The sequence below is a fragment of the Schistocerca serialis genome, chromosome 8 (genome assembly GCF_023864345.2).
Source record: "Schistocerca serialis cubense isolate TAMUIC-IGC-003099 chromosome 8, iqSchSeri2.2, whole genome shotgun sequence".
NCBI lineage: Eukaryota > Metazoa > Arthropoda > Insecta > Orthoptera > Acrididae > Schistocerca > Schistocerca serialis.
In genome coordinates this window covers 173,502,259-173,519,243 of record NC_064645.1, presented here as the reverse complement: position 1 = coordinate 173,519,243, position 16,985 = coordinate 173,502,259, and positions in this window count along the sequence as shown.

The window sequence follows — 16,985 nt, the reverse complement described above, 5'->3', positions numbered from 1 at the left end:
CGCGATCTCTGCCGCACTTGTCGTCTAAATCTGATTTGTTGATACGACACAATTTCGTGTGAAAGATACCAATATATCTGTTTATTCATGGAAATCTCTCGTTTGAGTGTGTTAGTGTTTTAGTTAGCACCACCTTCCTGCACCGTATGTAAATACAATTGAAATTTTTGACTACAAACAGTAGGTTTATTCGACAGTATGTTTGGTCAGAGCCGGTAGGCAATGTAGGTTTGCGTAGTGTGAGACAGTGCTCCGAAACGAGAACAATTTACGAACATTGCGACACGCGATCACGTCAAGATCGCCATGCCCTGGTACACCAGCCGTTGCAGGCAGTAACCAGGGCCGCATCGTTCGGCACTAAGACGCGCCGAGCATCTGCGCATAGACGTACCGGTAAGCCACACCACGCTGCACATCGCCGTACGACGGACCACAGTTCATCGAAACAGTAGTATGGCAATGCAGCAGCCCTCAGTAGCAGCAGCAGCAGAGTCGCAGTGGAAGTTACGTGTCACAGCAGACGCATTTAATTTGTAAATTTCAGTTTTCCTGCCAGCTAGCACGATGATTCACGAGCTTGGGGAAATTAAAAAAAATCTATTAATCCAGAATGAGATTTTCACTCTGCAGTGGAGTGTGCGCTGATATGAAACTTCCTGGCAGATTAAAACTGTGTGCCCGACCGAGACTCGAACTCGGGACCTTTGCCTTTCGGGGGCAAGTGCTCTATCATCTGAGCTACCGAAGCACGACTCACGCCCGGTACTCACAGCTTTACTTCTGCCAGTACCTCGTCTCCTACCTTCCAAACTTTACAGAAGCTCTCCTGCGAACCTGCAGAACTAGCACTCCTGAAAGAAAGGATATTGCGGAGACATGGCTTAGCCACAGCCGGGGGGACGTTTCCAGAATGAGATTTTCACTCTGCAGCGGAGTGTGCGCTGATATGAAACTTCCTGGCAGATTAAAACTGTGTGCCCGACCGAGACTCGAACTCGGGACCTTTGCCTTTCGCGGGCAAGGGCCTTACCATCTGAGGGACCGAAGCACGACTCACGCCCGGTACTCACAGCTTTACTTCTGCCAGTACCTCGTCTCGCAGGAGAGCTTCTGTAAAGTTTGGAAGGTAGGAGACGAGGTACTGGCAGAAGTAAAGCTGGTAGTACCGGGCGTGAGTCGTGCTTCGGTAGCTCAGATGATAGAGCACTTGCCCCCGAAAGGCAAAGGTCCAGAGTTCGAGTCTCGGTCGGGCACACAGTTTTAATCTGCCAGGAAGTTTCAAATCTATTAATGATGGTGAGTCCACAGCGAGTGGAGATGTGCCTCAGAGCCCACAAAGGCAGGCAGAAGTAACAGAGATGACAATGACTGTGGATCCAAGATTGATATTTTGTTAAAATCAGTGGAGGATATGATGAGCATTAGGAGAGGTTTGGAGAACTCTTTAGGCAGCAGGATGGGAATAAATTATTTGGACACTAAACTGAAGGTACGAACTATAATATTTGGGGAAATGGAACAAAACATGCTAAACAAGACTAGCGTTGTTGAAACGGGGGTATGGCAGACCAGAGAGCCACGCAACGAAAGAGATTCGGTCACAGGGCAGGCTCTACATAATAAGGAAAGAAAAATTTTGGCTGGTTATGATGAAATTAAGACGCTATTGATGGGAGAGTTATTAAGCACAGCGTGAAATTTCAGAAAACAAATGGAAACTATAGCTAAGAAGGTTAATGACAAGCCGGCCGGAGTGGCCGTGCGGTTCTAGGCGCTACAGTCTGGAACCGATCGACCGCTACGGTCGCAGGTTCGAATCCTGCCTCAGGCATGGATGTGTGTTATGTCTTTAGGTTAGTTAGGTTTAATTAGTTTTAAGTTCTAGGCGACTGATGACCTCAGAAGTTAAGTCGCATAGAGCTCAGAGCCATTTGAACCATTTTGAAGTTAATGCCACAGTGAGTAATTTAGAATTATATGGTGCTGCTGGGAACGTCGGGTGGCCTATGGTGCAGACATCATGGACGATATGAGTGTCAGCATCTGAGTTAGGTTTGATAAAAGATTTCTAGATGGTTCTGCTTAGACAGGGACAAATCAATGTTTTGAACAGTTCACCTCATATGAAGGCACGCAAGGCATAGTAGATTACAAAACGAATTTTTAAATGTACCAGTATACAGGGATGTAAAATGTTCAGTGAGGGAATTTCGTCAGGAGGAGTTGAGAAAACTAGTGCATTTGGATAGACCATTAGAAGTGTTATCTGAAATTAATACTTTTGAGGGAGACATTAGCAGAAGACGTGCAGTGGGAACATATACATTGCGCCAATGACTCTACTGAAAACATTTTAGATTTCACTGTCAGAGTGGCCCAGTAAATGTGCTATAGATCAATTTCAGGCCGTAATACTTCAGAAAATAATCAGAGAGATCATGAGAGAAAAGAAACAATATGAGCTATGGTAATAATTACCAAAATGGGAATAGGGATACAAATCTGAATGAAAATTGGAGAGGAAACAGGAATAGGCATTAAGATGAGAATTGGAGAGGTAACGAGGGAAGAAATAATGACAAAATAGGGACAAGAAGAGTCCATGGGGGAACTGCAACATAAATGAAAACGGCCATTGCAGTACGACAGAGATAGGAGAGGAAGATAAACAATAGAGGGTAAGAGGGACAGATCACTTTAAACTAAGATCCGTTCAAACTGGCTTCCGATTTGGGACGCGAAACTATGCCAGAAATAGGATAAGGAAATAGGAAAATAATTATAGGAAGAACAAAGGAGGAATTCGAAATAAGTATGAAAATGAGGGTGTAAGGGAGGAAAGGATGTATGGTATGAAAACCGAGCCCTGGCGGCTTCCTCGCAATGTACCGATGTCGCTATCCTTATGATCTTTGACTAACAATTTGCCGTTGGAGCTGTGGGCCCTCTGGTGTGGCGGCTCCGGGCGTGGTGGTCGGTTTGGTGGGCTGTATGAACCGAGGAACGAAACTGCAACGAGCTTTCCGCGGAGCCTCTTCACTGGGGTGTTAGCTGTTGGTCGGTGAGACCCACATTGTGGTCCTGTTTCCCCGTGTAGGTTATCGAGTGCCGAAGTGGCTTGTGCTGTGATTTATCAGAAAGGCGGCGAGCTGTCGGGGCAGTTTCAACTGTCACTTTGGGCTGTCTTCCTTCCGTTTGTCAGGTGTGGACACCAGTGCCTACAGAACATTCGAAGGGCAACGTGATCCCAAGATCTGGTATACATTTTAGATTGATGCATCGGCTGGTATCTCATTATAATTTGCTTTATGTGTTGACCTTACGAATCGGGGGTGCCTGTGAACCTTTAGCCAGTGTAATGTGCCGCGTTCCAGGAGAAAGCTCATATTCAAGGTTGACGGTGGCCATTAGTGTATGCGTTACCCGTTCTTTTCCACCTCCCGTTAATTGTTATGATTTTTAAATTACAAGGTTGGTCATGTAATTTTCAATTGGAGGCGCAATAAAATGTTTACTATTATCAGTTACCGTAACCGGCCACGTTAACCGAGTGCCCTAAGGCGCTGCTTCGTGGACTCGGGTAGGCGCGCTGGCCCCAGATCGAAGCCGCCCCGCGGATTAACGACGACGGTCGGTGTGCCGGCCAGCCTGTATGTGGTTTTTAGGCGGTTTTCCACATCCCCCTAGGTGAATACCAGGCTGGTTCCCATGTGCCGCCTCAGTTACACAGCTCGCAGTCACCTGAACACTTTCGCATTATTCCATGGATTACACTCATCGCAGACAGTTGGGGTACACTAATTCCATCCTGAGTGGTACGGGGTGGTGGCATGAAGAGCATCTGGCCACCCCTTAATCTGACATTGCCAAATCCGATTAACCATGCCGACCCTGAGTCCCTGCGGGAAAAAAGGCACAAGCGAAAGAAAGAATTACCAGTTACGATGGATATCTAATTAATCATGTCAGAATGTATATCGGTTTTGGTATTTTGTTGGCCTATTTATAATTTGCATTTGTTGTTCTGGTTTCCTTAAAGCTAATGCTAAAGGCCTATTGTCTAAGAAATTATGTAGTACGTCTGTTAAGTGGCTCAGATAAATCTGAGTCTGTTCCAGGAGGCATTTGTTTCCTCTGAACCGCTATGGATTAATGCATGTATGGATGAGTTCAAATGGTTCAAATGGCTCTGAGGACTATGGGACTTAACATCTGTGGTTATCAGTACCCTAGAACTTAGAACTACTTAAACCTAAATAACCTAAGGACATCACACAACACCCAGTCATCACGAGGCAGAGAAAATCCCTGACCCCGCCGGGAATCGAACCCGGGCGCGGGAAGCAAGAACGCTACCGCACGACCACGAGCTGCGGACATGGATGAGTTTTGAATGTCATGCGAGTGTCCTTGTGGCTGCTTTAATGATTTCCACAAAAGGAAAAAAAATTCTGATATTACTGTTTTACTGGTCAAATTCTATTTTTAAATATTTGTAGCTGGCTTCTTAAATCTTTTGGTTAACTTATTAAAAAACAATTACATTTTCATGATTTTTGGTAAGAGCTCAGGGTAATTAATTCTACCCTAAGAGTTACTTATTTGATGCATGGGTGTAATTTTAAGTATCTCTAATTGAAATTACTTGTGTTACAGAAAATTGTCATCAACACTCCTATTCCATTGCTGGTACGTGTTACGAAGGATCGGGCCCACCTAACCTACGCCTCGTCGGCTTGCATAGCGGGCTCTTTACGTCATTTGGCGTGCATGAGCTCGGCAGCTTTCACCGCTGTCTGTCCTTCACGCTGTTTCCTCCAACCTTAGCAGCACTACTTAATGTTCCTGTTCACGTTCAGTTGTACCTGTAATAAATCGGAATTTGTATCTGTTAGCTTGTGGCCTTCATCTTAAGCAAATTTTGATATCCATTGGGATCCCAACGTATACCTTAATTTGTTACAACCTAATTATTTTTGAGCTATTGTAAGCTTGTTAAATTCTAATTGATGTGCGTTTCTCGGCTCAAAATTTTCTTGCCTAGATATTCATGTTAAATTGTTTTTCATTAGTTTAAGTATGGTTTTAGGTTTTTTTTGATCAGGCATGTTTGTCATGTTTTATTCTTGCCGTTTGGTAGTTAAGGCCCTTCTGATCTGTTCTGTTACTGTTGTTTAGATCATTGCCTTCCTTTATTAAGCTTTACCTCAATTACATTCTGCATGTTATATCGGGTGTGTCCTGCCTTGAAGGATATTAAGTCATCTTGGGTTAAAGTTGACTTTAAATTTTCTGTAAATTATATAAATTGGCTTTGAATTTTAAGTGAGGTCTCATTGTTTGGCCTTTTAATTAATTAAAAAGAAAAATAAGTAAAAGCTTAATTGGCTGTTATGTGACAAACTGTGAAAACTAAATTCGTGTACTACCAGTGAATGAATTGTGTAAAATTCCCACTGGGCCTTCCTTTCCGGATTTCCTTCCCAGCTCAATTTACAGGCCGTAATGATCACAATTTCAGAAGGATTATGGGTCATGATGATATATATGCTTAGGGGTAGTTTAGTCAGAAACATAAAAAGAGAGCTTGTACAACGAATTTTAACAGAAAGTACAAGAATCAGGCGGTAGAACTTAATATTGGAGGTTTATATTACGAAAATGAGCATAACGTAGCAGATAATGAAACAGATAGTGTTGATGGTTGGTCGACTCGGGGGAGGAGACAAACCAGTCCCATTGGATTGGGGAAGTAAAGAGAAGGAAATCGGCTGTACCCTTTCAAAGGAATCTTCCCGGAATTTGCCTAAAGTGATTTAGGAAAATCACGGAAAAGCAAAATCGGAATGGCCGGCCGTGGGTTTGAACCGTCGCCCTCCCAAATGCGAGTCCAGTGGGCTAACCACTGCGCCACCTCGCTCGGTGAATGGTGTGGTCCTGGCTGCTATATTAAGTGATGAAAATATATCACCTGTGCTACCTGATGGAGTAAATGTGTGCTGTGAGGTAGACAGTCTGTATGTGAATGACAACATTGAAAACAGTGTACTGAATGCAGCTGAGAATATTTCACTGAAAGATGGTGATAATTGTGTGAAGACAATAGAACCCGTTTCTAGATTAAATGATGTTGGAGACATGGAGAAAGGTATGTTTTAATAATGTGAGTAATGTTACCGATGAGCGGGCTGGAGACCCTATATCAAAGTATTTTTGTTGATATTTATAGTGATGTGCAGATTAGAGCTGTTGAAGATAAGATGCTGTGAGTAGTTATCCAGAACCCAGTGACATAGTGTCCGTGGTAAACAGTACGAATGAAGAAGTACACCAAGCACACTTATTAAAGGATGATTTGGAGAACTAAAGGGAAGCTGATTTTAGTCTAAATGTTTGGATAGCTGTGGACAAGTGGTTGCGGAGCTGGCCATCTGTGGACTGGGAGCTGAGCGTTCATGATTATGCTACAAAAATTAAGGTGTTAAGCAAAGAGAACAAATGACTGCAAAATTGCGTTTAAGGAATAATTTTAAGAGGATAAATACACTCCTGGAAATTGAAATAAGAACACCGTGAATTCATTGTCCCAGGAAGGGGAAACTTTATTGACACATTCCTGGGGTCAGATACATCACATGGTCACACAGACAGAATCACAGGCACATAGACACGGGCAACAGAGCATGCACAATGTCGGCATTAGTACAGTGTATATCCACCTTTCGCAGCAATGCAGGCTGCTATTCTCCCATGGAGACGATCGTAGAGATGCTGGATGTAGTCCTGTGGAACGGCTTGCCATGCCATTTCCACCTGGCGCCTCAGTTGGACCAGCGTTCGTGCTGGACGTGCAGACCGCGTGAGACGACGCTTCATCCAGTCCCAAACATGCTCAATGGGGGACAGATCCGGAGATCTTGCTGGCCAGGGCAGTTGACTTACACCTTCTAGAGCACGTTGGGTGGCACGGGATACATGCGGACGTGCATTGTCCTGTTGGAACAGCAAGTTCCCTTGCCGGTCTAGGAATGGTAGAACGATGGGTTCGATGACGGTTTGGATGTACCGTGCACTATTCAGTGTCCCCTCGACGATCACCAGTGGTGTACGGCCAGTAAAAGGAGATCGCTCCCCACACCATGATGCCGGGTGTTGGCCCTGTGTGCCTCGGTCGTATGCAGTCCTGATTGTGGCGCTCACCTGCACGGCGCCAAACACGCATACGACTATCATTGGCACCAAGGCAGAAGCGACTCTCATCGCTGAAGACGACACGTCTCCATTCGTCCCTCCATTCACGCCTGTCGCGACACCACTGGAGGCGGGCTGCACGATGTTGGGGCGTGAGCGGAAGACGGCCTAACGGTGTGCGGGACCGTAGCCCAGCTTCATGAAGACGGTTGCGAATGGTCCTCGCCGATACCCCAGGAGCAACAGTGTCCCTAATTTGCTGGGAAGTGGCAGTGCGGTCCCCTACGGCACTGCGTAGGATCCTACGGTCTTGGCGTGCATCCGTGCGTCGCTGCGGTCCGGTCCCAGGTCGACGGGCACGTGCACCTTCCGCCGACCACTGGCGACAACATCGATGTACTGTGGAGACCTCACGCCCCACGTGTTGAGCAATTCGGCGGTACATCCACCCGGCCTCCCGCACGCCCACTATACGCCCTCGCTCAAAGTCCGTCAACTGCACATACGGTTCACGTCCACGCTGTCGTGGCATGCTACCAGTGTTAAAGACTGCGATGGAGCTCCGTATGCCACGGCAAACTGGCTGACACTGACGGCGGCGGTGCACAAATGCTACGCAGCTAGCGCCATTCGACGGCCAACACCGCGGTTCCTGGTGTGTCCACTGTGCCGTGCGTGTGATCATTGCTTGTACAGCCCTCTCGCAGTGTCCGGAGCAAGTATGGTGGGTCTGGCACACCGGTGTCAATGTGTTCTTTTTTCCATTTCCAGGAGTGTATTTTGAACTGATGGGACAAGAAAGTGTGTTCACGACAGGAAAAGATAATGGTTGCAATGAGGATCCAGAATGTTAATTTAAGTAATGGTAGTGGTTAGGATGAGGATGAGGTTCATACCTCCCTGATGCCTAGTGATGAACAGTAAATGGCAATGGGTGAGAGTGACTTAAACACAGTTAAATACAGAATGGATCGAGAATGATGACTGTGCTTATGATTCTGATTCCTGGGTTAACTTTGCGAAGTTTCATCAGCAGTTAATAAGTGAGATTTGGATGGTAGAAAGCAGTGGGAGGAGAGGGGTAAAGAGTAGGGAGTTCTGAATGTAAAGAGGTCTTTGAATTAACATTTACAGAGGGTGGTGATATAGAACCTTACAGTGAAGATCAAATGTGTGCTATATTTCAAAAATGTATGCATGTGATAGAGGAGAACTTATTAGCTGAAACTGAATCGAAGCATGAGTTTGTTGAAAGAGAACAGCCAATAGTAAATACTGAACTGGAAAGGGTTTGCGAAACTGCTCTGGTGGACACTTAAAGTTCCGTAAGTGGAAAGGTCCAGAGCTTTTACGAACAGACCAAGAATCAGAAAAGTCTTAAATTTTCGATAGTGGGCGCGAGAATTAAAAATGTTATAGTGTTTTATTGGGAGCTACTAAGGAAGAAGCTGGTAGTTATTGTTGGAGAATTATTTAATTATTCATTTCTTAAGGTCTCAAATGTGAGTATAAACTGTTAGACTGATTTTTTGAGTAAGTATGTGGCATATGTAGATTGTAGGGATTAGGTGCTGGAAGTTAATACTGCTGGGGGGAGAGGACTTTGTGGATAGTTTACATGTGGCACAGTGTTTAACACTAGAAGTAACGGACTCTGCCGTACCCCTAGTAGTACCATGTGGGTGATTTTTGACCCACAGTAGGAAACTACAGTTTTATGCACATCTGGGTGGTAGTTTGAGTGCCTTGATGTTGACAGTATGTCCAGGAAGACTCAAGTGCATATGTAACCAAAGGATAATTTGGTCTCTAAAATGGAATGGATCCCAGTCACTCGAGTATTACTAAAGAGTAGGTAGCACTAGAGTCTTATATGCGGTTTCCTTTACAGATTTAGCACACTTGCCTAAAATTCTCCCAATAAACAGAAGCTGACAATTCGTATCTCTACAACAACCCTGGTATGCTCCTTCCATTTCATATCGCTTTGCAACGGTACGTCCAGATGTGACTGTGTCAAGCGGGGTACTACTAAAGCTTGATTCGAATATTACAGGCTTGTATTTCTTATATGTCAGCATTAACTTACATTTTTCTACATTCGGAGCAAGTTTCTGTTCGTGACACCAACTTGAAATTTTGTCTAAGTCATCTTGTATACTCCTAATCACTCAATTTAAACACCTTACCATATACCGCAGCATCAACAGCAAACAACCGCACATTGCCGCCCACTGTGCGCCAGACCATTTTTGCATATAGAAAACAACAGCAGTTCTGTCACACTTCCCCTAGGGCACACGTGACGATACCTTTGTCTCAGATGAACATATTACAGTTTCAATAAACATCTGTGATAAATAAAAGGAAATTCTTCTGACACATAATATCTCATACTATTACGTATTTATCATAAAATTATGTAAAGAGTGTAATTTATGATCTCCAGTAATCATGTACAGGACGGTGAAAAGTATCCACACGCTCTGAAATATCTGCACCACGTTTGTTCAAAAATTACCTAAAGCAGCACAAGCATACGTGAAAGTACTGTGAAGTTGCAAAAGGTGGGCAGGTAGGCTCTGGAAATAATAAACTTTCTGGCTCTTGATTCTGCAAACCTCAACTTGTCTGCAAAAAGCGCTCATGTGTATTTGACCAGTCGGTGACACATAACAGGCTTGGTGATTACAGACGTATTTAATCACTAAGTGCTTTTGCTTCTTCCATCGAGTCTCACACTCTATGACATGAATGCCACACTGCAAAACACACACGGATATTACAATTTGAAGTCCACTTTCTGATGAGAGTAAACTATGTTATTCGTATATCAAATGTCTGTCTCATATCAGAGTCAGTCAAATATTATAATGATGCCTTAAATTTATTATTTTTAACATCTGTGACGCTGGCGAAGTATCACAATGTTCTTTCTACATCTAAAATACTTGCAATAATACGTCAACAACCCAATGTTTACATCAAATAATATTAATTTCCACAAACAGGTATATCTGTCAAAGTTATGCCTAAAACACAATTTTAAACTCTCAAGTAAGTAACTCAATAATATTTCAGTGCTGTAATAGTTAAAAATAATATACCAGTCGAAATTAAAGGTTAGGCCCAAGATATTAACGTCGTGAAACTAATACGGCCGAAAATAAATATTAGCTCACAAACGAATAGGCCAGTCTCATAAACTGAAAGAATGTAATTAATTAGACCTACTCTTGGTGTAAGACACAATGTGCCATAAAATTAAATATTTACACATCTAAATTGTTCTTAAACACTATTTTAATGGGGACAAAGATAACGAATTTTGTTACGTACTAGAAAAGTATTATTGACGAAAATGAATGTCAAGTATTGCATTTGTTGCAAATGACTGAGGCCTAGTAAAGTTTACGTACAATAAAAAAATTCGACAACAACTGAAATATTTGCCTATCGGAATAGTGGTAGCAAGGCTCACTAAAATGTTTAATGACTGTTTTTCCTATAACCATCTACTGACTAACATTAACATTTCATAAAAACTCAATAGCGAAATACACATCGCATTTACTGATTTGGAGAAATCCTTCAACCATGCTTATAGGAAAATCTTGTGGAACGTATTATACAACAAAGTACATTCTCAGAAAACAATGTTGACGGAAGGTCGATACTGAGGTACAAAAATAAGAATAAAGACAAAGCACGTAATATCATCAGAATTACTGATAAGCTAAGGAGTGGGACGAGGGTGTAGCTAACCACACACATTTGCTGCTATGATGGGAATACGGAAGGAACAAACTGATCCGGGTTTTCGATGAACACATGATTTTTAACGCAATTTTTTTTCGCAGATGATGTTACCATTGTACAGGATAAATAGACTTAGAATACGGAACAGGCCTATGGCCTAGACCATGATGAAAGAAGAAGAAGAAGGTCTAATAAACATGAGCAATCTGAAAACACACACCCACGCATAGAACATAGACAAAAGGCAAACAAACATAGCAAACACTGTATTAGGAAGGAAGAAGGGGTTTTGAAGATTTTATTGTGATGTGTCACATAAACTGCATATTTTTTCGTAGTACACGACGAGAAGTTACTCTGTGATTAAGCACATCACACGAAACACCTTTACATGGTACACCTCAAAAGAAAATGGTGCAGCAAGAGTATTTTGGTATTCTTAAAACACGTTCAAAGCATTTGTCGACCTGGAACAAGCGTTCAACAATGTTAAATTCTGTCAGATGCTTGAAATTCTAAGCAAACTAGGGGTAAGCTACAGTGAGAGCCGGGTAATATACAATATATACAAGACCCAAGAGAGAATAACATCAATGCAAGAACAAACATGGAGTGCTCGGATAAAAAAGGGTGTAAAAAAGGGGTCTTGTCTTTCACCACAACTATTCAGTCTATATAACAAAGAAACTATGATGGAAATAAAAGAAAGGTTCAAGAGTAGAATTAAAATGTAACGTGAAACGATATTAATGATACGATTCGCTGACGACATTGTTATCCTCAGCGGAAGTGAGAGAGAAATACAGGATCTGCAGAATGAAATGGACAGTCTCATTAGTACAGAATACAGATTGAGAGTAAAGTGAAGAAAGGCGAAACCAAGTAGGCTGTTTAGGTTTTCATGTTGGTAACACCACGTAGCGCTCTGTATGAAAAACACTGACTGTGATGTGTGCAGTCTGTGGCTGGTTAACATTGTTGGAATATTCGCTATTGTAGTGTTGGGCAGCTAGATGTGAACAGCGCATAGCGTTGCGCATTTGGAGGTGAGCCGCTAGCAGTGGTGGATGTTGGGAGAGAGATGGCAGAATTTTAAGAGCGGACGATCTGGACGTGTCCGCCTAAAAAAGTAAATTTGTAATACTGGATATCATGAACTGATATATATATATATATATATATATATATATATATATATATATATATATATATATATATATATTGGCTTTTGAACATTATTACGTAGTAATTCGGTAATTGTGCATAGGGAAATGGAGCGGGCGGCAAATAATGGTGTAGACAGTGAAACAATTACTGAACAGGAGAGCATTATCGATCGATCGGTCGGCAACAGCTCGCCTCAGGGATCCGAAATGACAGGACGCAATCTTGTAAATACTGTAGATTCAGGTTTTGAGTCCTCACCGTTTTCTCAGATAAGTCAAGACACCTTTTCTGCTTGTCAAAATGTGAATGTTGCCGGTGCAAATGCACTGCCGAAAAGCATAGAGGAACAGATTCCAGACACTAATACATTATTATTGCAATTAAGGCAACAAATGAAACAAAATCAGAGACAAACACAGCACAGTCAGTCATTTTCACACAGAGCGCTGCGTGGCGTTACCAACATAAAAACCTAAACAGCCTAGTTACAAACTAATATGTGGAAAACACTGGCAAGAATAAGAGAAGAGATAACAGGGCATCTGTTAAGATAACAAGGAATATCTTCGAATGGTACTAGATGGAGCTATAGATGGTAAAAAGTATAGAGGAAGAAAGCGATTGGAATATATCCAACAAATAATTGAGGACGTAGGTCGCAAGAATTACTTTGATATGAAGACGTTGACACAGGAGAGGAGTTCGTGGCGGGCCACATGAGATGAGTCGGAAGACCGATGATTAAAAAAGATTGCGTAACATGAGTTATTGAAAACTGTGGGATCACTCCTGAATTGATGTGGTAAAATTCAGCTTTGTGGGTTTTCAGCAACGGCAAGCAAACGCATCTGTAACATTTTTAAACAGTGAAAGAAACACCGTGAAATGCCTTAATCGAGTTACGAATATTGTAGCTGACCCTTCGTCAAGTGGTGCAATGCACAAAGAAAGTATCATGACATCGAACAATTAAACTGGCAACGGTCATTAAAAGCACTCTGGTCCGTACCCGACGGCACGGTTATTATTCCCGTCTACAGAGACCGACTCGTATGATGAAGCCGCCAGAGGCACACGACCCAAAATGGCTCTGAGCACTATGGTACTTAACAATTGAGGTCATCAGCTTCCTAGACTTAGAACTATTTAAACCCAACCAACCTAAGGACATCACACACATCCATACCCGAGGCAGGATTCGAACGTGCCATCGTAGCAGGAGCGCGGTTCCGGACCGAAGCGCCTAGAACCGATCGGTCACCGCGGCCGGCCACACGACGCATTCTCGTGATTGACGCAAGCACCACTGTGGCCGACCCCGTCGCTAGCACTGAAAGTCGGGGATCAGTCGGCTGCTACTAGTGGGACCAGCAACATCTTCTCGAGGCTAGCACCGTCGACGCGGCGAGAGCAGTGGACAAGCCCGAGGCCTGTCATCAGTGGGCCAAATGGGCGCGGTAGCTGAAGCGTCCGGAATAAGGGGTTGGGTGTGATTATGTTGGAGTAATCGCTGGTTGTACGACAGACGAAGGAAAGAGTTCTGGGCAAAAGTGAGACCTTGGGCATTGTGAAACTGGTGTACTGACAGCTGGACGTCACTATAACCTGTATGGTCCAGCCCTTGGCGTCTTTTCCTGTGCAGACAGATAGTAATCCCGACTGACGTGGAGAAATGGGCTTCCGCGCGTCAAGAGAAGCACTACCTAAGTGCATTTCGTAGGTGACGATTTAACAGTGCGGTTTTATGCTTGATACAATACACTGATTAGCACCTGTGGTCTAGACGTAGCGCCTTTGATTAGTAATCAACACGTCCTTGTTTCACTGCCTCATTTTTGATCAAAATTCTTCATCAGTGGCAGCCGAATACTTCCGACATAAGAAGTCACCCTCATTCTGCCAAAAGCTTTGTCAAAGAGGGTGGAGGAACCGACTGAAGTTCAGAGTGAACTCTTGCTCTTGGGATCGATAACTGCCCGTACAAGGTGGAAGAATCACCAATGATCAACAGTATGAGGAAGCAGAAGGCAATGAAAACTACTACGTTAAAGACACATAATGAGCATCCATAGGACATGTGACTTGTTATTCAAAAAGAGTAATGCCCATCTCTCCATTGACAAAAGATTCCGGGATAGTCCGCCATTCAGATGGCTGAGAGGTGGTTGCCAATGGAGAAGTGACCACGACCAAAACACTGAATAACTACCGGCCGGTGTGGCCGAGCGGTCTAGGCGTTTTAGTCTGGAACCTCGTTACCAGTATTGTCGCAGGTTCGAATCCTGCCTCGGGCATTGATGTGTGTGATGTCCTTAGGTTAGTTAGGTTTAGGTAGTTCTAAGTTCTAGGGAACTGATGACCTTAGAAGTTAAGTCCCATAGTGCTCACAGCCATTTGAACCAACACTTGATGGTGGAAATCGGTTGGCTACCTTTCGCTAATTAACTCATCGACTTCCGAAACGAAGCGTGCCATACCTGTGGCGTGGTGGCTGCAGGACTTAGGGGAAGTTTTAATAGTGCGGGAAACTTGGATCCAACCAACCTCCACCCTTTGAGTGACTTCTGCAGATGGACTGCAACCTCTATACGATCCGACTGTGGCAGGCCTGCCCTCGCGGCCTCCCAGAATCTAGACGTCTTCGGTCACCGTCCTGTTCTTCCTCTGGGGTTGACTGGGGCATTGTTGCTAGCCAACAGAACATCTAGCGTCGGCTGTCGCACTCAAGCGCACGACCTGGGGACAATGCTTAGCCGACACGACTTCAGAGGGTCTGTGCGGCTGCGCTCGTCTTTGGCTGTTGGTGGCCTACAGGCTCTGTCACAGCTGCCTCCGCGACTCAGGACGACGGACGTCATCGACGTGATCGGGGCGTCAACGCATTCCGCGATCGGCTGTGTCTAGACTCACCCACTGCGTACTGTATAAGACTATAAAAGGCTGCATGAATAAACATCTGTTAATGCTACCCCTGTCTGACTGTAAGTCCCTGTCCATTTCTCCTGATGTGTAGCGGCCTAGAATAAGCCAGGTCGTTACTATTTACTATGAGGTTCACTATAGCTGACGTGTTCTTCCCAAAAGTCAGAAACTGTATTGAGATTCAAAACTAATCTCACTCATTTTTCAGTTTCAGCTGGACATTTTCGATTACACGACGTTGTTTCGGTCACTGTATCATCTTAAGATCTAAGTAGTGGCGTCAGCAACCCGTCTTGTCAATTCAGAACTTTGTATCGGCGTATTCTGACAAATGAATCTCCTTTACCGTTCTATCAATTTGCTAGCCGACGACTTGTGGACACGTCACGAGACTGACCATACAATTTTTTTCCTCACTACATCCTTTGTACTTTTACGCCAGTTTTAGTCTAACACTGCCGACGAACTGCACCTTACGAAGCCAGGTGTGTGTGGTTTCATGTTATTTGTGCTACCCTTGGTGGTACTGTTTATAATGTTACGCTTCGTAATTTTTTTTTATTTTGTCACCTCTTTTACCGTCTCCAAATTAGACCTGAAGATTTTCCGTGGGCCAGATTGAAATTGATAATTGGTAATAAGAGAAACTGTAAACCAGATGATCTATGTTTATTATATATTCAATCAACCGTTGACTGATTTTCAAGCGGATTGCTCCAGTGCTGAACCACTAGATTCCGTTCGATGTAGGCATGTATTGTAATTCGGTTCACACTTGGGCCGGCTGAAACAAGGTTCATCAAATAAGTTTATTATGCACTCCTCGAATTTCATCCTACCTGCAAACATAGTTAATGTTCCAAGTTATTGACTCTCCAGAGAACCCACGCATTGCCATTATACGCTGAGGGGAAAGAGTTTTCAACAACAACAGGACTTGTACAAGACAGACAAAGCTGGTGGGCGCGTTTCTATGAAAGATAATGTCTATTCAAAATTAGCTTAGTCGCAAAAGGGTGGCTCTAAGTGCCACTATGGGATATGCGAATCAAGTTCGCTTTAAATACGCCCTGTAACGGTCGTGAGCTTTATTTGAGATTCGACATAATGAGCTGATGTTAGACAAGAATGCCTTTAAGACGACAAAGCCCTCATTATCAACAGTTCACTGAGTTTGAACGACGCCGTCTAATACGGCTACTGGAAGCTGAATGTACCTTCTGCGATACTGAAGAAAGACCTCGCAGTATTGTACCCACTACACATGATTCCTGGTAGCGGTGGTCGCGGAAAAATACTGTCTGAAGAAGACTGGGTTCCGGACGCCTATGTATCACTACTGAAAGGGAAGACCTTCGTATTCGGAGTACGCCTCTGTCACATTGTACTGCGTTTCCAGCAGCAATTGGAGCAGCAGTAGCTCCGCAAAGGCACAACGAACTGTTACAAATAGGGGACTTCAAAGATAGCTTCGAGCTAGACGCCCTGTAGCGCCCATTCCACTGACCCCCCAACCACCGCCGTTCGCGACTTCAGTAGTTTCAAGCGAGAGTTCACTGGAGAAACACAGTAATATCAGTAAATATTGAGTCCGCCTTGAATTAAAACACCTTATTATCCGTTTATATATTTATTCTGCGAAAATAGTTTCGGCAACAAATATCACCATCATCACAGTTTTTTTTTTTTTTTAAATCTAAAAACATGCAGAAAATAGCATGGTTATACAAATAGAGTAGTACATTATTAGATTTTCACTATTCGTGTTCTGAAATATAGTTTTCTATCGATACTTTCATACTACCTTATTTATTATATGTTACAGCATGTTTTAATAATTATTGGCGCTATTTGCGACATGTTTTCTGTGCGCTTTTTTTCTCTGTTGCCGTTTTTTTTTTCTTTTTTTTTTTTAACTCAGTGAGCATCATGTCATCTGCAAC